At 43.1% G+C, this 25188-nt stretch overlaps 5 non-coding genes across 5 annotated transcripts; 1 reads left to right on the plus strand and 4 right to left on the minus strand.

Moving 5' to 3' along the window:
* Positions 1 to 13623: 13623 nt before the first annotated feature.
* Positions 13624 to 13696, minus strand: TRNAT-CGU (transfer RNA threonine (anticodon CGU)). Its single transcript has one exon. It is a non-coding gene; the product is annotated as a tRNA-Thr (tRNA).
* Positions 13697 to 14078: 382 nt separating this feature from the next.
* Positions 14079 to 14151, minus strand: TRNAT-CGU (transfer RNA threonine (anticodon CGU)). The gene has a single exon. It is a non-coding gene; the product is annotated as a tRNA-Thr (tRNA).
* An 836-nt stretch (positions 14152 to 14987) lies between these two features.
* On the minus strand, positions 14988 to 15060 carry TRNAT-CGU (transfer RNA threonine (anticodon CGU)). Its single transcript has one exon. It is a non-coding gene; the product is annotated as a tRNA-Thr (tRNA).
* A 1746-nt stretch (positions 15061 to 16806) lies between these two features.
* TRNAT-CGU (transfer RNA threonine (anticodon CGU)) lies at positions 16807 to 16879 on the minus strand. The gene has a single exon. It is a non-coding gene; the product is annotated as a tRNA-Thr (tRNA).
* A 325-nt stretch (positions 16880 to 17204) lies between these two features.
* On the plus strand, positions 17205 to 17277 carry TRNAR-CCU (transfer RNA arginine (anticodon CCU)). The gene has a single exon. It is a non-coding gene; the product is annotated as a tRNA-Arg (tRNA).
* Positions 17278 to 25188: the final 7911 nt, after the last annotated feature.

Consider the following 25188-nt stretch of genomic DNA (forward strand, 5'->3'; position numbering starts at 1 on the left):
GAAAAAGCGACAGTCCTGCAACTGAGACGTTATCTGCCAGAGAGTGTATGACTAAAAAGCGTGGGAGGTGGTCACAATCGCTTGCGGTTCGTTTGGAGCTTTCATTGGTGTGGTTCCTTTTCAGGGACCGATCATTGTGAGGGGGGAAAGATTTTGCCATGTGGTGCATTTCATGTTCGGCGGCGATGGTGACCACCCACCACCGAGCCCAACAGGGGGACGCTACAAGGTAGAACACTTGAAGGCGCCAGTCATACATCGCTGCTATAACCAGATATAACTACCCAAGGTTGGGTAACTACACAAGGTTAACCCTTGCCGCCAGGAAATTTGGAAGTAAACAGAAGAGAGTAGAAGACAGGACTGATAAATAGTAAGAGATAAAGACGAAGATGTAGGGAGAGAGAGATAGGAAAAGGATACTGCCGATTTCCCCTGGGTGGGTCAGCCCAGGAGTGCCGTCTACGTGAAGCCGGGGCCAAAGGGGTGTGTTGCCTCTGCCGGGGGGCCTTAAAGGTCCAATCACCCAGCGTCAGCTCAACCCCCAGGATCCCCTTTTCCTCGGACACGGCAAAGCCACGCACGGCTAGGCGTGGGAGGGAGTCAAAACTCCCCCGTTAGCTCGGGTCCGTGGTGTCGCGACACACCAAACGCCTACTTGCGCAGGCGCCCCTGCGGGGACAAGAAAGACCAATTAACTACCAATATGGATAAGATAGTTAGATTAGCGGAGGAGTTTTACAGAGATCTGTACAGTAGCCGGGACAATCATGACCTTGATATAAGAACTAGCAGTAACCCGGCTTACACTCCACCACTAATGATAGAAGTCAAAAAAGCCTTAGAGAGCATGCAAAGAGGCAAAGCTGCTGGTGAGGATCGAGTAACATAAGATTTGCTGAAAGATGAAGGACAGATTGTGTTAGAAAAACTGGCGTCCCTGTTTACGAGGTGTCTCCTTACTCGATAAGTACCAGGGGCTGAATTCACAAAGCTTTCTCTTGGCTACGCATTTTCTTAGCCAAGAATTCTCTTCTTTGGAGGGATTACTATAACGTGGGTATGAATTTAACTTATTCGGCACTTGTGAGGGCAAGGAAGACACATGATCGCTGATGAAACGACAAGGAAAAAAAGAAGTGTGTGCCGCTAATATCAAGGTAGCACGCAAAGCGTCTAGCATCGAGAGTATACGATGATAGCCAATGATTTGCTGCATCTAAGTTTTAGTTGCGTGAGCGTTTGCTACAGCCCTACGGGATGCCACGTGCGTTGTAATGGACGTTTTGGTGTGCTGTACAAAGCCAAGCACTCGCCTTTCATTAACGACTGTAGCTAAAAAAGAAATCGCTCGATGGCCTTAAGCTATCGAGCAATCTATGCACTATCTCGCCAAGTTCAAGTAAACAACACTCCAGGTGCACCACATCAATAAAACCACGCATAAATCGATGCATGCAATGTTTGAAGATGTGCCTCAAATGTCTTCCCCTGTTTAACGCGACCAGTTGCCTTACATTTATTGAAGCTGCCCTGCTACTCAACTTATCCGGTGTAATAGAGCACAGTATAGTGGTGAACGTAAGGGTGTTACCTAGGCGTAAAAGGTTGCCTTTCTTACACTACTCTTATTACAAGCCACAGGAGTGACTTTTGTGCCTGCGGACGAATTGTGCAAAAATAGAGTACAGCGGTAATCAAATGAAATTGTGAGCAGAATTTCGCTGGTTCCATGCACCGCAGCATTATGATAAAGCCGGAATGCGAGAACGTGCTTACGCTTACGCTTAGATATGTGTCTACGTAAATCGAGGGAGACTCGTCAGGAGAAGTTTCAGTACTAATGCTTTTCATAAACACGGTGCAAATATTTCGTCGAGCGTTGTTTGAGTGAGCAAACAAAGCAAGGGACGTGTATACGAGTCTTAAAGTCGAGAGACGTTATCACACGTGCAAAAACGACGAAAAAAAGGGAGAGAGAGAGACTCTCGTTTTGTCTCCACGAAAGCTTGAAATCAATATATAATAAAGACAATTTTCTGGCCCAGCAGACGTCAGGAAATATTTCCGCACAGCAGCGTCGGATGCTTGGAGAGCATAAAAAAGTGGAGTATGCGTTTTATAGGAGCGACAGCCACACAGAAAAGGAGATGAAGTGTGACTGTCTTTAGATGTGAGAAAATTACTGATAATTAGGAGAGTTGTGAGTTAATGAGCCATATCTTCCTTAAATAACGATAATGGAAACAAACTGAGTATTGATGATGATGATGATTTGTGGGGTTTAACGTACCAAAACCACCATATGATTATGAGACACGCCGTAATGGAGGGCTCCGGAAATTTCGACCACCTGGGGTTCTTTAGTATGCACCCAAATTTGAGCACACAGGCCTAAAACCTTTCCGCCTCCATCGGAAATGCAGCCGCCGCAGCCGAAACAAACTGAGTATTCATCTAGTGAAAATGACACTAGTAACAGTGAATTCATAATAGTTTATTAGCGTTGTCACAGACCGATATATATATTTTGATTTTTTTATTTATATTTAGCAAACTATGAGAAGGTAGCGTACGTTAGAGCCGGCTATCCCAACATCATGACAGTCATGTACAAGATAAATACTGCATGGTTATACAGCCACACGTGGCGATTTCTATCTTCTAGTAACCTTGGACAAACGCATTATAACTATTTTATAACTGTAACGAGTGGTTACAGCGCTCAGCTACACTGGAGCAGACTCTGGGTTCAATCCGCAGTGTCAACAAATGCTTATTTTTTTGAAGAGGTTGCCCGGCCTGAGATTATGCGTGGCAGCGGGTACTAATTTTTTTAGAAAGTGGCTTTTGCGCTTTCTTCTTTCACTCCCCTTTTGACCCAAAAGCACTGTGCCGTGCTCCTTCATAAATTACATAACCCAGGGTTCATAGTTTTTCCCTCCAACCTCTTTTATCGGAAAAGTACCCAGTACTGAAATACGAATATCATATTTGATATATTACTTTTCACGTGTTTGAATATTCGACCAGTGATCAGTCGTCACAATGTTTTGAAGAAAATCTGCATATGCAGCGAGCTAATTGCTTGCGGCCAAGTTCACTGCTTTTCTCGGGACACGTTTTCATGCTAATTTGGTGGGCATCATTATATTCAGCAAGGCCAAAGAGCACGGAGAGTTATTGAATACACAGATCGATTAGTTTGTGTCTCCTCTCCCGCTATCTGTCATGCGTCTCGCTTCATTGTAATGTCGCTACGAATGATTAAAATAAACTATAACAGGTAATCAACTTCTGCTGAGAAGGTCCCCTTTTGTCCAGAACAGAACAGAACAATGACAATTTGATTTGTATCATACAGAGATACTCTGGTTTTGGTTACTACAATACATGTTTAAAGCGAAATTTATTTTTATTAACAACAGTTCTAGTACAGATGGAAGGTGCTTGGACAAAATTTGTGTATTCAGCCTGACTAGGTTTGTGACCTTAACAGTATTTGCCAACCGGCATTACAATATGCATAAATATCACATACATATACAACCACGGGTGATAGCTTGTTTATTCTGATTAAAATTGATATGTTGAAATAGACATATTCGACCAACGCAATGTGTACAACTTATGCCATGTAGAGTAGCTATGCTCTAAACTAATCTTCACTGGTTGGTTCCATTTTACCAAATTTCTTGCCTTTGACTGTACGTTGGCAAATTAAACAACTTCTTCGAATGCACATACTTTGTGTAAGGTTACATTTATTTTTATGCAGTAAAAACAAATTTAAATGTATAATGGCTCAGAAGAAAAAGAACTAGAAATAAATTCAGCTAAATCATTACCAAACTTACTCATCAATAATAAACGAATTCTCGTATAAAAGATACATACATACATACATACATACATACATACATACATACATACATACATACATACATACATACATACATACATACATACATACATACATACATACATACATACATACATACATACATACATACATACATACATACATACATACATACATACATACATACATACATACATACATACATACATACATACATACATACATACATACATACATACATACATACATACACTGAGGTGTAAATATTAAGATGAATAACCATAAAACAACAATTCTAATACACTCATTTTGAATACGCAGAAAGTAACTGACGAGAGAAATCCACCAGCACTTTTATGTCTCTACACGGTGTTTCTCGAACCATCTCGGAAAACCTTGATGCATAGTTTCTGCTGCCGCCCAGTGACAAGCAGTTTTTATAAGAACCACAAAAATAAAGCCCTTGACAATGTCATGCTAAAGAAAAGGGCTGTGCATCAATATTTCGTAGATGTCTGCCATATTACTCTGTTTATTTACATAGCTTGGCTCATTGACAACACACTAACAAAGCACGTTAGGACACTTAGGTTGAAAAGCGGCACATCGCACAGAAATTCTAGACAATACATGAATAATACAATTCTAAGCTACTACACACCTTGGTGCAAACAGTCCTAATATTGACAGCGATATACCCTAGTTCTTTCCCCTTCAAAGAACCTCAAAAAGACTTCAAAGTTTTCACATCAACACATTTCCCATACAGCTGTCTGTTAGTCTGCTTGAAAAAAATTCATTTCAAAGGTGGGCAAAGACTGTACACTTATTATGTGAGGTGATGCTACAGTGCGCTGCATGTATGTCTTGGTGCTGGCCTCAACTGGGATGTTGCTCAGCACATATCTGTAAAGTTACAACTAATACTGTACCACTGCATAATAATTATGTGTCATTTGCATGAAACAGGGACCACAATAAAAGAACATACGAACATTTACCTTCGCACATTTCAAAAATTGTAAACACATTTCCGTAGAGTACATTTCCATAGAGCTGCTGATTCGCAGGTAGCGCGATCGAATCCCGGCTGCGGCACCTGCATTTTCGATGGAGGCGGAAATGTTGTAGGCACGCGTGCTCAGATTGGGGCACACGTTAAAAAACCCCAGGTGGTCGAAATTTCCATAGCCCACCACTACGGCGTCTCTCATAATCATATGGTGGTTTTGGGACGTAAAACCCCACATATCAATCAAATCAAAGTTAGAAACTGTCAGGGGGGCTCCCATACATGAAGGTAACGAGAGAAGAAACAAAATATACAATATTCAGTTGTTACGGTATCTTCTGTAAGAAAAAAAAGCACAGTGCTGAAAAGCGCAAGTAAAAAATACACATATGTTTAGCAAGGCAAAAGAGAAAATTTTGAAGAACAAACAAGCATAAGTTATAATACAAAACGTAAGAACATTATAACATTGAGCAATTGTTATCGCTACATTAAAAAAGCAGTTGCTAAGATATGAAGACAACTGTTGCAAAAAATATTTCTTTACTTGGCTTTTTAATGCATGTTCTGTGGTTTATGACTTCATTACGTAAGGAAGGGAATTCCACAGCTTGATTCCCGTAATTGTCGTAGTGGACTTGCCGTAGTTTTTGCGAAATTTAGGCAGCAGGCGGTTATCATGATCAGAAAACCTGGTGTTATTATTATTTACACGGTTTTCCATGACAATGCCATCTATTTGCACATTACCGTGAAAAAGCCTATACATCACAACTAATAACTTTCGCTGAAAGGGGTGATAAAGAGGATGTATATTTAAATTCTGATGAAGTGGCCTTGCATCGGTTAAGAAATTGCTGAAACTCACGAGTCGAAGTGCTTGATTGCCCCGCCGCGGTGGTCTAGTGGCTAAGGTACTCGGCTGCTGACCCGCAGGTCGCGGGTTCGATTCCCGGCTGCGGCGGCTGCATTTCCGATGGAGGCGGAAATGTTGTAGGCCCGTGTGCTCAGATTTGGGTGCACGTTAAAGAACCCCAGGTGGTCAAAATTTCCGGAGCCCTCCACTACGGCGTCTCTCATAATCATATGGTGGTTTTGGGACGTTAAACACCACAAATCATCATCAAGTGCTTGATTGTGTAGGCGTTGTAGTTGGTTGAGGTGGGTCAAATATGTGTTTCCCGAGGCTGATGTGCAAAAGATAAATGGCTGTGAATGTGTGCGTGATAAAGGGAGTGGATTATGTGCGGCTGAAAATATGAACCAGTTCTGATTATGGCGCGTATTCCAAAGGTTATCTTGCGAATGAGTGATTGTGCATGAAGATCGAATTTCATACGCTGGTCAATAACTACACCAAGAAACGTTGTACTGTCGGACATGGGAATTGAATTATCGTCGAGATACACATTTATAGATTTTGAAAGTACAGTCGGAAAGGAATGAAGAACTATAAAAACGGTTTTTGATGGATTCATTCTTAACATGTTCATTTCACACCAGGAACTTATATTATGTAGATACACGTTCATGTTTCGTTTTAGCTCATCGACATTATTAGGATAAGTAAAAATGGTCGTGTCATCTGCGTATAAGATACAGTCTGTAGTGGTCAGAACATTAGGTAGATCATAATTAAGTAGCAAAAAAGCAGCGGGCCAAGGATTGATCCCTGAAGAACACCTTGATTTACTTTCTTAGCTGTTGAAATTTTACCGTCAATCTGAACCACTTGAGTGCATTTGTACAAATAACTAGATATAAATTGAAGTGCAGGGACAGTTATGCAATACAATCCAAGTTTATGTATAAGAATTTTGTGATTAATTGTGTCAAAAGCTTTCGTTAAATCTATGAATACGCCACAACTACGAAGCCTTGGTTGATTGCCCCTTTTATTTAACGGTAAGGCTTAGAAGCGCAAGCTCAGTGGAATAGCCAAGCCTTAATCGGTACTGCTTAGATGTGAACAGATTAAAATTTGTCAGGTAGGATATTATTTTTGAATGCATAAGACGCTGGATTATTTTGTTGAAAAGTGGAAGAATACAAATGAGCCTATAATTACTCAGAAGTTCACGATCATTTTTTTTTTGTGAACAGGTGTTATTTTACCAACCTTTAAAGAATCTGGAATTATGCCTCCTTTAAACATCTTGTTAACAATATATGCAATGACAGGAGATAGCTCACTAGAGACTAATTTGATGCGAGATAGATGAGCAAAGCCAAGACCAGGTCCTGTGGACCTGAGCGAAATGATAACACGAAGAACTTCCTCTGCACTCGTAGGTCGCAGGAAGAAAGAATAAGGCTGGCGAGGTAATGTTTGCAATGGGGGATTTCTCACAGATTCACAGGTGCTGCTGAAATACTCCGTGAACGCAATGGCGATATCAGTTGGATGGCTGTATGTTTCTGCTTCACTTCAAATTTTCGTTATCTGCTCATGACATTTATTATTTAGGAATTCGTTTATGAGCTGCCAGAAGCGCCTCATATCATTGCCACTATCCATTTTTTATGCAAATATTCTAGTTTTGCACATTTAGGTGCGGCTGCAAGCGTGTTGGAATATTTCTTGAAATGAATTCTAAGTACAGAGTTAAATGACTCACAACTCACTCGTTTGTCAAGCTGGTTTTCTTCAAGATATATTGAAGTACTGCCCTTGTCCCCCAAGATTTTCGGATATTATTGAAATGACGAGCTTTTATGTGTACCATCGTGCATTCGTTAATGCACTGTGTAACTGTAGTCAAAAACAGCTGATGAGCATTTTCAGCGCAGGATTCAATTATTACGACGGTCCAGTCAACTGACTGTACCATAGATACGAATTTTTGAGAATTAACAAATATCCTCTTTGTTTCCCTTACACTTGTATTTTCTGCTCCTAAATTGAGGAATGTAGGGTAATCATCTGTTATGCTGTGCTCAATGACTCCTTCTTTATTGTCTGTAGCAAAATTGGTTAATATGTGGTCAAATAACTTATTACACCCTGCTATGTAACATCTGGTGAGAATGGTTAATAAAGATGCAAAACCGTAGCCACGTATACACCCGAGATAATCAGAACATGACTGATTAGTAGGGTCGATAATGTTTACGTTGATGTCTCCGCAGATGATGATACTTTTGCTTTGTTTCGTAATAATGTGAAACAACTTATCGAGCTGAAAACAGAACTCAGACTGTGAAGATGATGGCGAACGATAAATGCACCCTAATACTGTGTTCTGGCCATTGACTGAGAAAACACTGTTGTCAAATTCTATCCATACAGATTAGCAGAACATATTAGATAACGCAAGGTCATTGCCGCGTTTGTATGTCTATAACAATTTAATAAATAAAAGGCGGATCCACCGCCCTGTGGTTTAGCGCGGTAGCAGTATTCTGCTTTGTACCCTGATAGCGCATCCAAGTTTCTGTTGTCCGGCGACAATCACGTTTCAGACAATCAAATAAGTGAGAAATTGTGAATAATTAAAGAAAAAAATGCAATGATTCTGTTGTACTTTTTACGTAGACTGCGAATATTCAAATGTATCAGGGATAGTATTCAGTTTTTATCACTGAAATGTTTTTTTTTTTCAGAGCTTGACAAGAAAACATTGTTGTGTAGGTTTAAAATACGAAGCAGTAAATAGCAATACTGGTAAACTAGGCGAGCACAGCAAGGTCATCCACACCAGAGATACGGTAGACGCGGCTGTCGTCCGTCCTTCTGGCCTTCATCATGCAGTGATCAGTCCAGAGATGTTTCCAGCCTTTAGCTTTTTAGTTCAAGTGCCTGTGCGAACAGCCGTTTCCTTTCTTGCGTGAGATGATCATTTGCATATAAGCTAGGGCTTCTGATTGTTTTGGAAAAACCCAAGGGCCACAGTCATCAAGTGAGGCTTGCGTATTTTTTTAAGAACTCAGCCTCTTTTTTCGAGAGCAGGAGCACGTGATAATGTTCGTGTCTGTTTCGGCTGGCACACGATGCACAGTATCAAGATCCTCAGTTACAATCTTGCACCCTACAGCATCACCCATGGACTGAACAACTGCCAGACAGCGTTCACCTTTTGTTGCAGGAACGCCTTTTATTTCTGCATTATTTAGTCGGGAGTACTGTTTAAGTTCAGAAACCCTTCATGTCAGTTGCTTATTTTCATCTTTCAAAGCCTTGTTTTAAGTAGCGAGGTTAAAATTCTGCTTCTTAACACTTTCGACAAGCTACTTCAAAATACTGAGGCTGTCAAGCATCGCCGTGACCTCAGCGCATAAACACTCTATTTCTTGTGCCAACTTAGCGTTTGTCGGCATTCTGTAAAACAGCACACGATTGGGCAGCAGCGGCGACGATATTCACGGAACAAAAGAAGAAGTATGGCTGGGTGGAGAAATCAGACCAACCGGTCACAAAAGTAGCAGTAGATTAGCGACTTGTTCGCGACCGTAACCACTGCTGCCAATGGTGACTCGGTGCCAGCGATGCTTGCTTATATGCGGAAACTTGGCCGGTAGAGGGCAGACGCAGCACACCAACCACTGTCATGACGAAATGGTCCGCTGGCGATGCACGTGCAGAGGCGATATCCTTTCCTTGCTTCGGCTCGTAGACAGTTCCGCATATATTCTCCTATGACGAAGCAGCAGTAGATTAGCGACTTGTTCGCGACCGTAACCGCTGCTGCCAATTGTGACTCGGCGCCAGCGATGCTTGCTTATATGCGGGAACTTGGCCGGTAGAGGGCAGACGCAGCACATCAACCACTGTCGTGACGAAATGGTCCGCTGGCGATGCACGTGCAGAGGCGATATCCTTTCCTTGCTTCGGCTCGTAGACAGTTCCGCATATACTGTCCTGTGACGAAAGTAGCAGTAGATTGGCGACTTGTTCGCGACCGTGACCCCTGCTGCCATTTGTTACTCGGCGCCAGCGATGCTTGCTTATATGCAGGCAGTTGGCCGGTAGAGGGCAGAGGCAGCACACCGATCACTGTCGTGACGAAATGGTCCGCTGTCGATACATGTGCAGAGGCGATATCATTTTATTGCTTCAGCTCGTAGATTGTTCCACATATACTGTAGTGTGACGAAAGTCGCAGTAGATTAGCAACTTCACCGCGACCGTAACCGCTGCTGCCAATTGGGACTAGGCGCCAGCGATGCTTGCTTATATGCGGTAACATGGCCGGTAGAGGGCAGACGCAGCACAGCAATCACTGTCATGACGAAATGGTCCGCTGCAATACACGTGCAGAGGCGGTATCCTTTCCTTGCTTCGGCTCGTAGACAGTTCCGCATATATCCTCCTGTGACGAAGCAGCAGTAGATTAGCGACTCGTTCGCGACCCGAACCACTGCTGCCATTTGTGACTCGGCGCCAGCGATGCTTGCTTATATGCGGGAACTTGGCCGGTAGAGGGCAGACGCAGCACATCAACCACTGTCGTGACGAAATGGTCCGCTGGCGATGCACGTGCAGAGGCGATATCCTTTCCTTGCTTCGGCTCGTAGACAGTTCCGCATATACTGTCCTGTGACGAAAGTAGCAGTAGATTGGCGACTTGTTCGCGACCGTGACCCCTGCTGCCATTTGTTACTCGGCGCCAGCGATGCTTGCTTATATGCAGGCAGTTGGCCGGTAGAGGGCAGAGGCAGCCCACCGATCACTGTCGTGACGAAATGGTCCGCTGTCGATACATGTGCAGAGGCGATATCATTTTATTGCTTCAGCTCGTAGATTGTTCCACATATACTGTAGTGTGACGAAAGTCGCAGTAGATTAGCAACTTCACCGCGACCGTAACCGCTGCTGCCAATTGGGACTAGGCGCCAGCGATGCTTGCTTATATGCGGAAACATGGCCGGTAGAGGGCAGACGCAGCACAGCAATCACTGTCATGACGAAATGGTCCGCTGCAATACACGTGCAGAGGCGGTATCCTTTCCTTGCTTCGGCTCGTAGACAGTTCCGCATATATCCTCCTGTGACGAAGCAGCAGTAGATTAGCGACTCGTTCGCGACCCAAACCGCTGCTGCCAATTGTGACTCGGTGCCAGCGATGCTTGCTTATATGCGGGAACTTGGCCGGTAGAGGGCAGACGCAGCACGCCAATAACTGTCATGACAAAATGGTCCGCTGGCGATACACGTGCAGAGGCGATATCATTTTATTGCTTCAGCTCGTAGATTGTTCCACATATACTGTAGTGTGACGAAAGTCGCAGTAGATTAGCAACTTCACCGCGACCGTAACCGCTGCTGCCAATTGGGACTAGGCGCCAGCGATGCTTGCTTATATGCGGAAACATGGCCGGTAGAGGGCAGACGCAGCACAACAATCACTGTCATGACGAAATGGTCCGCTGCAATACACGTGCAGAGGCGGTATCCTTTCCTTGCTTCGACTCGTAGACACTTCCGCAAATACTGTCCTGTGACGAAAGTAGCAGTAGATTTGCGACTTCACCGTGGCCGTAACCGCTGCTGCCAATTGGGACTAGGCGCCAGCGATGCTTGCTAATATGCGGGAACTTGGCCGGTAGAGGGCCGGCGCCGCACACCAATTAATGTCGTGACGAAATGGTCCGCTGGCGATACACGTGCAGAGGCGATATCCTTTCCTTGCTTCGACTCGTAGACAGTTCCGCAAATACTGTCCTGTGACGAAAGTAGCAGTAGATTTGCGACTTGTTCGCGACCGTAACCCCTGCTGCCATTTGTGACTCGGCACCAGCGATGCTTGCTTATATGCGGGAACTTGGCCGGTAGAGGGCAGGCGCAGCACACTAATCACCGTCGTGACGAAATGGTCCGCTGGCGATACACGTGCAGAGGCGATATCCTTTCTTTGCTTCGGCTCGTAGATTGTTCCGCATATACTGTAGTGTGACGTTAGTAGCAGTAGATTAGCGACTTCACCGTGGCCGTAACCGCTGCTGCCAATTGGGACTAGGCGCCAGCGATGCTTGCTAATATGCGGGAACTTGGCCGGTAGAGGGCAGACGCAGCACACCGATCACTGTCGTGACGAAATGGTCCGCTGTCGATACATGTGCAGAGGCGATATCATTTTATTGCTTCAGCTCGTAGATTGTTCCACATATACTGTAGTGTGACGAAAGTCGCAGTAGATTAGCAACTTCACCGCGACCGTAACCGCTGCTGCCAATTGGGACTAGGCGCCAGCGATGCTTGCTTATATGCAGAAACATGGCCGGTAGAGGGCAGACGCAGCACAGCAATCACTGTCATGACGAAATGGTCCGCTGCAATACACGTGCAGAGGCGGTATCCTTTCCTTGCTTCGGCTCGTAGACAGTTCCGCATATATCCTCCTGTGACGAAGCAGCAGTAGATTAGCGACTTGTTCGCGACCGCAACCGCTGCTGCCGATTTTCTCGTGGCACCACACTGTAAGGACATCATTGTGTTCAGGAGCATCTGAGTTCGCAAGTAGCCGAAAAAATTCCCCATTGAGGGCGAGCCCTTTCTTCGAGAAATCAATAAAAAGTCGTGCTGCTCTACAGAATGGAAAGCCACCTAGCAGCTCCTATGAACAATGCTTCACTATCAAAAATGTCTCATGAATATTGGTGGTGCCAAATTCAAGTCCTTCTTCGGCTTCAAGGTGGGGGGTGATCACACTTTCACCAATTTCTCGGAATAATATGTATCTTCTCAACTTGGATGTAGCACATATTTTGTTGGCGAATTCTTCTGAGATTACATTTACGGAGGAGCCGGTATCATTTACAAGTTGGGCCTTTGCACCATTAAGTCGTGTGGGGACTGCAAGAAGCTAACGTTCCGACATTGTGCCGTTGGGGTGGCCAGGCTGGCCCCTAGGCCCGGCCGTTCTCGTTTCCCGAAGGGTTGTGCTGTCCATTCTGTTTCTCAACGGGCACCGCTTGATCATTCCTGCCATCTCGAAGCCGGTGCCAGTATTGTTGCGCTATGTGGCCTATGCGGCAGCAAATTTGGCGTCGGGGATGGCCTTCGTTGGTGCGGGAATTTCAGGGTGGCCAAGGCATTGGAAGGCAACGCATCTCGTCCTCGATGCTTTTGAGCCGGTCAGAAAGCGACGCGAAGGAGTCAGCTATTGCCTTTAGGTCTCATTCGCGGTCGGGAACCTCCCGCGGGCAATGAAACTTGGCCGTGGTGCAGATGGCGACACACATAGGGGGCTGTATTGTTGCTGCGGCGGGTGCTATTCTGACCGGAAGCGCGATGTTTAGCGTCCATGACTGGTAGAATAGTACGTGGCAATCGGCTGGGGCTCTGATTCAAGGCTCATCAGGGCTGCTAGGTTTATGCACTGCAAAATCTGGAGGAATGCAGCGCAAGTTTCCGGGTTTGCGATTGTCATTTTCTTTTAACACCCGAACGCGGACCGTGCAAAAGGTGCCGCAACGGGTCTTCCTCTGTCATCGCAGGGTTTACCCTAGCACAAAGTTGAATAACATCATAATGATGATGCTAAGGGGTTTCAGACGGCAGTTCGGTCCGGTTTTGTAGCCTCAAATGGGCGATCTCAATCGAATGCTGACTTGTGAAAGAAGTTTTCAAGGGTATCGCCCGCTTTTCCCATGAATTTTGGGCACCCGTTAAAATTTCCGTCGTGTGCTACCTTTTTGCATCTCCATCTAGTCCCAAATATAAAAATTTACCCTTTGTGGCTTGGTCTCAACTGTATTAAAACCAATGGAATGTAAATAAGAAGACAGAAAAGTGGATGGAAAAATTACCAACTGTGAGCAGGAATCGAACCTACGACCTTCGAATCACGCGTTCGATGCTCTAACCACTGAGCTATCACAGCGGCCCTCCCTCCATCCACTTTTTTGGGTTTATCTGTGAATTTAGAAGTAGGAGCGACAGTCAGCGCCATCTATAAGCCAAACAACGAGTGTGAAAACACTCTTATGCGCATGTTTGGCGTCACGTAGCACGTGAACCTATTATGAGTGGGCAGCTGATTAATTGTCCCTCTTATACAACCTAAACACACCAAGTCTGCCAGTACGAGACCCTCGTTCAATGAAATAAGAGAAAGAAGTGTATACCTACGGGCTCGTTTTTCCGTGTTTTAACACAATAATAATGAGGTATAACAGACAGTAATGCCAAGGAATGTACAGGGGAAGTTATTAAAATCAATGGAATGTAAATAAGAAGAAAGAAAAGTGGATGAAAAAATTACCAACTGTGAGCAGGAATCGAACCTACGACCTTCGAATTACGCGTTCGATGCTCTAACCACTGAGCTATCACAGCGGCCCTCCCTCCATCCACTTTTTGGGTTTATCTGTGAATTTAGAAGTAGGAGCGACAGTCAGCGCAGTCTATAAGCCAAACAACGAGTGTGAAAACACTCTTATGCGCATGTTTGGCGTCACGTAGCACGTGAACCTATTATGAGCGGGCAGCTGATTAATTGTCCCTCTTATACAACCTAAACACACCAAGTCGGCCAGTACGAGACCCTCGTTCAATGAAATAAGAGAAAGAAGTGTATACCTAAGGGCTCGTTTTTCCGTGTTTTAACACAATATTAATGAGATATAACAGACAGTAATGCCAAGAAATGTACAGGGGAAGGTATTAAAACCAATGGAATATAAATAGGAAGAAACAAAAGTGGATGAAAAAATTACCAACTGTGAGCAGAAATCGAACCTACGACCTTCGAATTACGCGTTCGATGCTCTAACCACTGAGCTATCACAGCGGCCCTCCCTCCATCCACTTTTTTGGGTTTATCTGTGAATTTAGAAGTAGGAGCGACAGTCAGCGCCATCTATAAGCCAAACAACGAGTGTGAAAACACTCTTATGCGCATGTTTGGCGTCACGTAGCACGTGAACCTATTATGAGCGGGCAGCTGATTATTTGTCCCTCTTATACAACCTAAACACACCAAGCCTGCCAGTACGAGACCCTCATTCAATGAAATAAGAGAAAGAAGTGTATACCTAAAGGCTCGTTTTTCCGTGTTTTAACACAATAATAATGAGATATAACAGACAGTAATGCCAAGGAATGTACAGGGGAAGTTATTAAAACCAATGGAATGTAAATAAGAAGAAAGAAAAGTGGATGAAAAAATTACCAACTGTGAGCAGGAATCGAACCTACGACCTTCGAATCACGCGTTCGATGCTCTAACCACTGAGCTATCACAGCGGCCCTCCCTCCATCCACTTTTTTGGGTTTATCTGTGAATTTAGAAGTAGGAGCGACAGTCAGCGCCATCTATAAGCCAAACAACGAGTGTGAAAACACTCTTATGCGCATGTTTGGCGTCACGTAGCACGTGAACCTATTATGAGCGGGCAGCTGATTAATTGTCCCTCTTATACAACCTAAACAAACCAAGTCTGCCAGTACGAGACCCTCGTTCAATGAAATAAGAGAAAAAAGTGTATACCTAAGGGCTCGTTTTTCCGTGTTTTAACACAATATTAATGAGATATAACAGACAGTAATGCCAAGGAATGTACAGGGGAAGTTATTAAAACCAATGGAATGTAAATAAGCAGAAAGAAAAGTGGATGAAAAAATTACCAACTGTGAGCAGGAATCGAGCCTACGACCTTCGAATCACGCGTTCGATGCTCTAACCACTGAGCTATCACAGTGGCCCTCCCTCCATCCACTTTTTTGGGTTTATCTGTGAATTTAGAAGTAGGAGCGACAGTCAGCGCCATCTATAAGCCAAACAACGAGTGTGAAAACACTCTTATGCGCATGTTTGGCGTCACGTAGCACGTGAACCTATTATGAGCGGGCAGCTGATTAATTGTCCCTCTTATACATCCTAAACACACCAAGTCTGCCAGTACGAGACCCTCGTTCAATGAAATAAGAGAAAGAAGTGTATACCTAAGGGCCCGTTTTTCCGTGTTTTAACACAATATTAATGAGATATAACAGACAGTAATGCCAAGGAATGTACAGGGGAAGTTATTAAAACCAATGGAATGTAAATAAGAAGAAATAAAAGTGGATGAAAAAATTACCCACTGTGAGCAGGAATCGAACGTACGACCTTCGAATTACGCGTTCGATGCTCTAACCAGTTAGCTATCACAGCGGCCCTCCCTCCATCCACTTTTTTGGGTTTATCTGTGAATTTAGAAGTAGGAGCGACAGTCAGCGCCATCTATAAGACAAACAACGAGTGTGAAAACACTCTTATGCGCATGTTTGGCGTCACGTAGCACGTGAACCTATTATGAGCGGGCAGCTGATTAATTGTCCCTCTTATACATCCTAAACACACCAAGTCTGCCAGTACGAGACCCTCGTTCAATGAAATAAGAGAAAAAAGTGTATACCTAAGGGCTCGTTTTTTCGTGTTTTAACACAATATTAATGAGATATAACAGACAGTAATGCCAAGGAATGTACAGGGGAAGTTATTAAAACCAATGGAATGTAAATAAGAAGAAATAAAAGTGGATGAAAAAATAACCCACTGTGAGCAGGAATCGAACCTACTACCTTGAATTACGCGTACGATGTTCTAACCACTGAGCTATCACAGCGGCCCTCCCTCCATCCACTTTTTTGGGTTTATCTGTGAATTTAGAAGTAGGAGCGACAGTCTGCGCCATCTATAAGCCAAACAACGAGTGTGAAAACACTCTTATGCGCATGTTTGGCGTCACGTAGCACGTGAACCTATTATGAGCGGGCAGCTGATTAATTGTCCCTCTTATACAACCTAAACACACCAAGTCTGCCAGTACGAGACCCTCGTTCAATGAAATAAGAGAAAGAAGTGTATACCTAAGGGCTCGTTTTTCCGTGTTTTAACACAATATTAATGAGATATAACAGACAGTAATGCCAAGGAATGTACAGGGGAAGTTATTAAAACCAATGGAATGTAAATAAGAAGAAAGAAAAGTGGATGAAAAAATTACCAACTGTGAGCAGGAATCGAACCTACGACCTTCGAATTACGCGTTCGATGCTCTAACCACTGAGCTATCACAGCGGCCCTCCCTCCATTCCTTGGCATTACTGTCTGTTATATCTCATTATTATTGTGTTAAAACACGGAAAAACGAGCCCTTAGGTATACACTTCTTTCTCTTATTTCATTGAACGAGGGTCTCGTACTGGCAGACTTGGTGTGTTTAGGTTGTATAAGAGGGACAATTAATCAGCTGCCCGCTCATAATAGGTTCACGTGCTACGTGACGCCAAACATGCGCATAAGAGTGTTTTCACACTCGTTGTTTGGCTTATAAATGGCGCTGACTGTCGCTCCTACTTCTAAATTCACAGATAAACCCAAAAAAGTGGATGGAGGGAGGGCCGCTGTGATAGCTCAGTGGTTAGAGCATCGAACGCCTAATTCGAAGGTCGTAGGTTCGATTCCTGCTCACAGTTGGTAATTTTTTCATCCACTTTTCTTTCTTCTTATTTACATTCCATTGGTTTTAATAACTTCCCGTGTACATTCCTTGGCATTACTCTCTGTTATATCTCATTATTATTGTGTTAAAACACGGAAAAACGAGCCCTTAGGTACACACTTTTTTCTCTTATTTCATTGAATGAGGGTCTCGTACTGGCAGACTTGGTGTGTTTAGGTTGTATAAGAGGGACAATTAATCAGCTGCCCGCTCATAATAGGTTCATGTGCTACGTGACGTCAAACTTGCGCATAAGAGTGTTTCCACACTCGTTGTTTGGCTTATAGATGGCGCTGACTGTCGCTTCTACTTCTAAATTCACAGATAAACCCAAAAAAGTGGATGGAGGGAGGGCCGCTGTGATAGCTCAGTGGTTAGAGCATCGAACGCGTAATTCGAAGGCTGTAGGTTCGATTCCTGCTCACAGTTGGTAATTTTTTCATCCACTTTTCTTTCTTCTTATTTACATTCCATTGGTTTTAGTAACTTCCCCTGTACATTCCTTGGCATATATATATATATATATATATATATATATATATATTTATATATATATATTTATATATATAGATATATATATAAAGTTTCGGCCTAGAGTCTGGCCTTCATTAGGAATCATGATGAAGGCCAGTTTCTAGGCCGAAACTTCGAAATAACCCACGTTGTGACCACTCACGGAGGACCTACTTGAATATATGCAACGCTACGGCCACTCAACCACCATGCCAATATATATATATATATATATATATATACATGTGTGTGTGTGTTCATGGCAATTTATCTTTTCTCTTTTCAACCAATTTTTTTTCTTCACATTAGGATTACATTGGGATAAAATAACTTCTCCTATACATTACTTGACATTATTGTCTGTTAGATCTCATTATATTGCGTCAAAACACAAAAACAAGCCCTTAAGTATACTCTTCTTTGTTATATATAAATATATACACAAAAAATTTCTCTTTTCGCCTCTGTTCAGACAGCCCCTTTGCACGTCACACAGTGAACAAAACGGCGGCGAGCACTATCCCTCTCGTTGCTCCAATCTAATGAGACTGAAGACGGCATCTAATGTGATTTTGCTAAATGCAGCGTACTTTGCGCAATATATCAGATTATGTTCTGTTGTCTCAGGGGCTTTACAAAACCAACAATTTAGGGAAGCAGCCAGACCAGCTCTGAAGAAATAAAAATTTTGATAAGAAGTATGACACCTCAGCTTGTGATTGCGACTTGAACTGCACGTGCGTCACATATTTTACTGTTCCAATGATAATTCAGGTGTTAAAATTCCAAAGGGTTTATTATGGACGGCAAATAAAACTTTCTTAACATCATGTTCTTCCTAAATTTATCCCCTATATCGAATTTATGTGCTGGTAATAAAGCAATAACCAAGCCATTAATTGAGGACTTATCTTATCCAGCTGCCATTTTATTGGGGAAAATTCTCTTGTGCCCTGGCACCCAAACCAATTTAATCAACTGTGTATGCGGCATACTCAGCTGAAGCGGGATGCCGTTTTTCTTCGCTGGGACGCCTACAGTTGTACCTGAGAGCTACAACAATGAAAGCTTGTTTGGCATCACCCTCTAGACAGCCAGTGTGAAATACAAGTCCACCCGGAAGACATTCTCTCTGTTCTTTACCGGAAATGTAGATGGTGTTAGCTGACTGTCTGTGTAGTATGAACCATAGGCGACTGCTAAAAATCAAGGAAAAAAGTTAACCGAAGTTACTATTGGTTTGCACTCCGCCACGGTGCTCTAGTGGCTAAGGAACTCGGCTGCTGATCCGCAGGTCACGGGATCGAATCCCGGCTGTGGCGGCTGCATTTCCGATGAAGGCGAAAATGCTGTAGGCTCGTGTGCTCATATTTTAGTTCACGTTAAAGAACCCTAAGTGGTCGAACTTTCCGGAACCCTCCATTACGGCATCTCTCATATTTATATGGTCATTTTGGGGTGGTAAACCTCACATATAAATCAATCAATTATTCTTGGATTGAGATTTTTCGTATAGCAGTAAAAACATAGTTGTTAATGATCAATAAATGGGTTCAACATCCCGAAACGAAAATATGATTACGAGAGACACCGTAGTGGGGTGCTTCGAAAATTTTACCACTTTGGTTCTTTAACATGCACCTAAATCAAAATACACGGGCCAGCATTTTCGCTTACATCGAAAATACGAAAGATATTCGATCCCGCTACCTGCGTGTAAGCAATGGAGCACCATAACCACTGGACCACTCTGGCGAGTAGTAAGAAAGACGGTTTTGGTAAATTCAGAATGCCGATCTTTCGTCAAGCGTTAAGGAAGCAAGTTGAACTGTATGAGACATATTGCTGAAAATCACTTTGACAGTGTGGCAGAGTGATTCCATTCTCTCCCGTTGCCAACTCTTTGCTTTTCAGTGACACCTTTCACTTGAAATTTTGGGTTACATATAGGGCATATAATAAGACATGTAAAGTGCAAGGTAATTTTCGTGTCAATTGAAAAAGATAATCAACAATATTCTGCCATGTAATGTGTCTATTTGCTGCGTGAGGGAACCACCAAGCCATTTCTGCAACTAGCGACATGATGTACAAATAGAAATGCACAGAATTTAGAAAAATGTGTGGGCATATTATCATGTAAAATTTTGACCAATATAGATACACTCTAAATACGGTTACCTGTAATGTAACTTTTGGGCGTGACTAACTTATGAAATAAATGTTACAAAGAAGTTTATTTTCAAGTTTTCGTTATTTTCAGGGCCTAAAATTTTCAAAAGCCTCATTTCGAGCAATGCATACGTTACCATCGCGAAAAGCGCAGTGTAACCTGTCCGTAGTAACCTATGAACAACGCTGTAACTTATGTGTACACAGCCTCACCGCGTCCCTCGCCAAAAAAAAAAGAAAGAAAGGATAAAAGCATGGTGAAAGTATATACCGCAGCCGCAAGCGCGGATTCTCCTTCGCTTGGCGGTCGGCTGCGTTCAGCGCCATAAAGTCTACACCGCGGGAAGGCGCCGCCACTACAGGCGCAGCGCATATGCACCGCGTGCATAGCATGCAGCGTGCAGCGCCGAATCGCCCGTGCAGCACGCGTGAGGCACGCCATTTTCTGGCGGCGCTTGCAAACTGATGCCGCTGAGCAGCAAATACATGTGGGGTGTGCTGTGTGGCAGCTGCAACGAAACATCTTGTGATTGTCAGCGTTACGTCGTTTTTTGTTCACCGGACGACTCTACAGCAAACACCATTCGTTGCGACTACGGATTTGGAGCCGGCACACTCGCCGACATGCAGCTAACATTTCTTCTGTTGCTGCAGGTTGCTGGCGCTGCTGCATCTACGTACAGTTGCAGTTTGGACGGAGGGCCAGCGATCGCACATGCTCGCGGCGTGCCTTCTTCAACAGGATCACCATGGATAGCGCCAGCGGTCGGTAGAACAGGGACACTTCCGGCGATTATCAGCGCCAAGCCACATAAGAATGCGACTATCAACGAGGACAGCCATTACATCGCCGTGGGCCGACGACAACCACGTGACACGGATGAACCGTATTTAATCGAGCGGCACGTTGGCTACGTGGGATTTGGAGCCGGCACACTCGCCGACTTGCAGCTAACGTTTCTTCTGTTGCTGCAGGTTAGTGATAATTGCCCAATTACGATTTGTAGATTATTGTGTGCATTGCCGGCTCCATGTCCCACAAGTGATGTATCTGTTCACTGAACGCAAAAGCCGATGATGTAACGTAGCAACCGCTTTCGTTTTTTCACGCATAAGGTTCTGTACCTTGCATTATTGTTAATACTTTCCGGTGATGTTGAGTTGAATCCCGGTCCGCTAAATGCCCAAGAGTTTGAACTGCTTAAAACCTTACAAACTGGTCAGGCTACAATTTTGAGTAAGTTAGAGGCCATCGACACTAGATTGGCAAAACACGAAGAAATGATGGCAGAAATTAACGGTAAATTACGTGCGACTGAAGGTCAAATTACTACGCTCAAAGAACAATTAGGCGACCAAGAAAACACCATTAGGACAATAGCAAAAGAAGTTAAGCAGCTGCATGACAAGGGCGTCGACTCGGAAAATAGAAGCCGCAGAAACAACCTGCTCTTTTTTGGGGTCAGCGATTCTGAATCAGAAACGTGGGAACAGTCTGAACTACTGCTCAAAAACATCTGCAAAGAGAACTTGAATTTAGAATTGCAGTCAGTGGAAAGAGTGCATCGTATAGGTCGTTATAATGTATCAGAAACAGGCTTATCATCGTCAACTTTGCCTCCTACAAAGAAAAGTCCCGTGTTCTTTCCGAAGCTAAGAAATTCAAAGGAACGACGTACAGTGTCGAGCAAGATTATGCACCTCAAACAAGACATATTCAGAAAAGACTTTGGGAATGTGTTAAAACCAACAACATGAACGAAAAACATCGAGCTAGGTTGAACTTTGATAAGTTAATTGTGGATGGTAAAACATATAGGTGGGACAAAGAAAAGGAAGAAGTCGTTCAAATTGTAAAAAAATGACCCTTGCCAGAAAAAAGGGGGCGTCAGATACAACATCTGATAACACTAACGGTGAACTGCAGAAGCGTTGTCAATAAAGCTGATGAACTCGCGGCTCTTATTAATTCTGTAAAAGCTGATCTAGTATTCGGAACTGAATCACGGCTGGACCCTTCTATTAGAGATAGCGAGGTGTTTCTCAGCGACTTTCCTGCTTATTGAAAAGATAGATCCCGCACGGGTGGCGGCGTTTTTTCTTTAGTTCGTCGCTCTTTAAATTCATCTGAATCAGATATAGGTCATCAACAAGTAGAATCCGTGTGGTGCAAAATTACTATGCGAGACAATTCCTCGTTTGTAGCAGGTACTTTCTATCGGTCTCCAAACTCGTCCGTAATCGCGTTAAAGAGTTTGCATGAAATTGTTTTGGAAGCTTCTCGTCCCATGTTCATTTTGGTGGGAGACTTTAACTTGCCTGATTTATCTTGGCGTGACGGAACTTGTGAGATGACAGCGGGGGGAACCTTAAACCTTGAGATGAAGCACATTGTAGATTCTTGCGGGTTAATCCAATGTGTTGATGCTCCAACACGAGGCAATAGCACATTGTACTTTGTTTTTTGCAACTCGCCAAATATGGTGGATTCAGTAAATGTCGTACCAGGAATAACTGACCACTATGCTGTCGTCGCCATTGCCCAAACGAAAAATGAAAAACAAACGAAACAGGAGAGGAGAACGGTGTACCTCTATGACAAACGTGATTACGCAAGCATATCAAGGAAGCTTCTCGATCATCTGCCACTTTTTGAATGTCTCTCAGGTGACTATGACGTACAAGAATTATGGGTTAAGTTTAAACAAAAAATCAAAGAGCTTACTGAAACCTACATACCCAGTATCAAAAGCGGTAGACTTAGAAAGCGAAACAAACCATGGATGACTGCTCGTATCTTAAGAATAGTAAGGAAAAGAAGACGCATATATTCAAAGTATAAAAGGACTAAATGCCATCGGCACTTTGAAAGCTTGAATGGTGTGACTCGAGAGTTTAAGCTCAATATAAAGGTGGCTAAGCGGCACTATTTTGAAAAACTAGGAAACAAAATAAAAAGTAATTCAAAGGCGTTCTGGCAATACATGAAAGGCAATGGAGCAGACCCCTCGGGAATCACCAAAATTGTCTTCAATAATGAGGAGTTATTAGACGACACTGAAAAGCTACCTGTTTAAACAATTACTTCCTTTCCGTATACTTGCCGAAATATAGCTTTAGTGCTTCGCAATGCACAAGTTCCGTGCCGAAAATGCAATCAGTAGAGTTAAGTGTGAATGGAATTAGGGCGTTACTAAACAAACTTACCGATAATAAGGCAATTGGACCTGACGGAATTTCACCTCGAGTCTTAAAGCAGCGTGCTGAGTCAATTTCTTTTTACCTGCACGTAATCTACACAAAGTCTTTGTCCTCCGGTGCCCTCCCAGACGACTGGGAAATCGCACATACAGTTCCTATTCATAAAAGTGGGTCCAAGAAAGACGTAACCAACTATAGACCAATTTCACTTACGTCCATACCCTGCAAGTTATTAGAGCATATTCTGTATAAAGAAATAATGGCACAATTATCAACAAAGAACTTGCTGGCGTCTCAACAACATGGTTTTCGTAAGGGCGTATCTTGTACAACGCGAAGAATTGAATTTAACCATGATTTAGTATCTGAAATAGACAATAGCGGACAAATCGATTGCGTTTTCCTGGACTTCCAAAAAGGTTTCGACACTCTGTCACACTCTTTTCTTTTAGGTAAGCTTGCAGTGCTAAACATTGACCGTGAAGTTCTGGTGTGGATAGATAATTACCTTTCAGGCCGCCAACAGTGTGTAGTATTAAATGGCAAAAAATCAAGTTTTGTAAACATCACTTCATGGATGCCACAGGGGTCAGTCCTAGGGCCACTTTTTTTTAATATATATAAACGGCATTTGCTCAGGAATTGATTCTAATATACGGTTGCTTGCAGATGACTGTGTCTTGTACAGAAAAATTAGAAATGAGAGTGATGTTGCCCTGCTCCAAAGCGACTTATCGCGCATCCAAGAATGATGTTCAAGGTGGAAAATGACATTAAATGCCAATAAATGCATTCATGTTACTTTCACGCGCAAAAAAACCAAGTTAACTTCAGAGTATGTAATCTGTAATAGTATAGTAACACAAAAACCGCATTATAAATATTTAGGTTAACTTTTTCAGCCGACTGTTCATGGAATGCACACGTTGATTCAGTTGTTGCGAAGGCCGCCAAGTCACTAAATTTTATACAGCGCAGCCTGACACAAGCGCCGGCATGTTTGAAATCAACGGCGTATTCAACATACATTCGCCTTATGCTTGAATGCGCCTGTGCCGTGTGGGACTCCTGGCAAAGTACTTTAAGTTACAAACTTAAAAAAATACAAAATAGAGCTGGAAGGTTTGTCCTAAGCCGGTACTCAAGAAATGACAGTTGCACCAATATGAAAAATGAACTAGGGTGGGAATTACTCTCATCGCGTCGAAAGAAACTGCGGCTAAAGCTCCTGTACCAAATATTTCATGGTAAAACCAGCATTCGAAAAGAAAAGTATCTTCACAGTCCTCATTATATCTCTTCGTGAAACGATCATTGTTTCAAGATTTTAGAGTATGGTACCAGATATAATTTGTATGCTAATTCGTTTTTTATTCGTTCTATTAGAGAATGGAATCAGTTATCAAATGAACAAGTGTGCTGTATTAATGAAGATGTGTTTTTCTCAACATTGAAACCCCCCTGCTGCAGCGCCTTCGGGCTAAGCGGGGTAATCATTGAATAAAGAATGAATAAATACTGCAACCACTGCCCAGCGGCTTGTGAGGTCTTTCTGATTTCAATGCTTGTCAAATCGGGACCTTTCTCAGCTGGTAAGAGCGGCCTCGTTTGTGGATTTTGTCGTTAGAGTGCTTGTCTTAGCTATATATATATATATATATATATATATATATATATATATATATATATATATATATATATATATATATATATATATGTGTGTGTGTGAGTTTTAGTCAGTTTATCATTGCGCATGACTGACCTATTGCTCGCGACACAGCAGTGTAGAGAGAGATAATTTTGTCGATTTATCTGCTATCTGTGCTTCTTTTTATAGGAGGGTACCAGCGCCGCTTCGTCATGTTGTCATGTGCTATATTTGAAAAGTAGGGTGATTATCCTTCTCCAAATAAATATCGCCTTCTCATGTGGGCTCGTGCGCAGCGGTGATTACGGGTTTTTGTGTAGTCATAAACGGGTTTTGGGTTTTACGGGTTTT

Source organism: Rhipicephalus microplus, chromosome X, assembly GCF_043290135.1.
Source record: "Rhipicephalus microplus isolate Deutch F79 chromosome X, USDA_Rmic, whole genome shotgun sequence".
Taxonomy (NCBI): domain Eukaryota; kingdom Metazoa; phylum Arthropoda; class Arachnida; order Ixodida; family Ixodidae; genus Rhipicephalus; species Rhipicephalus microplus.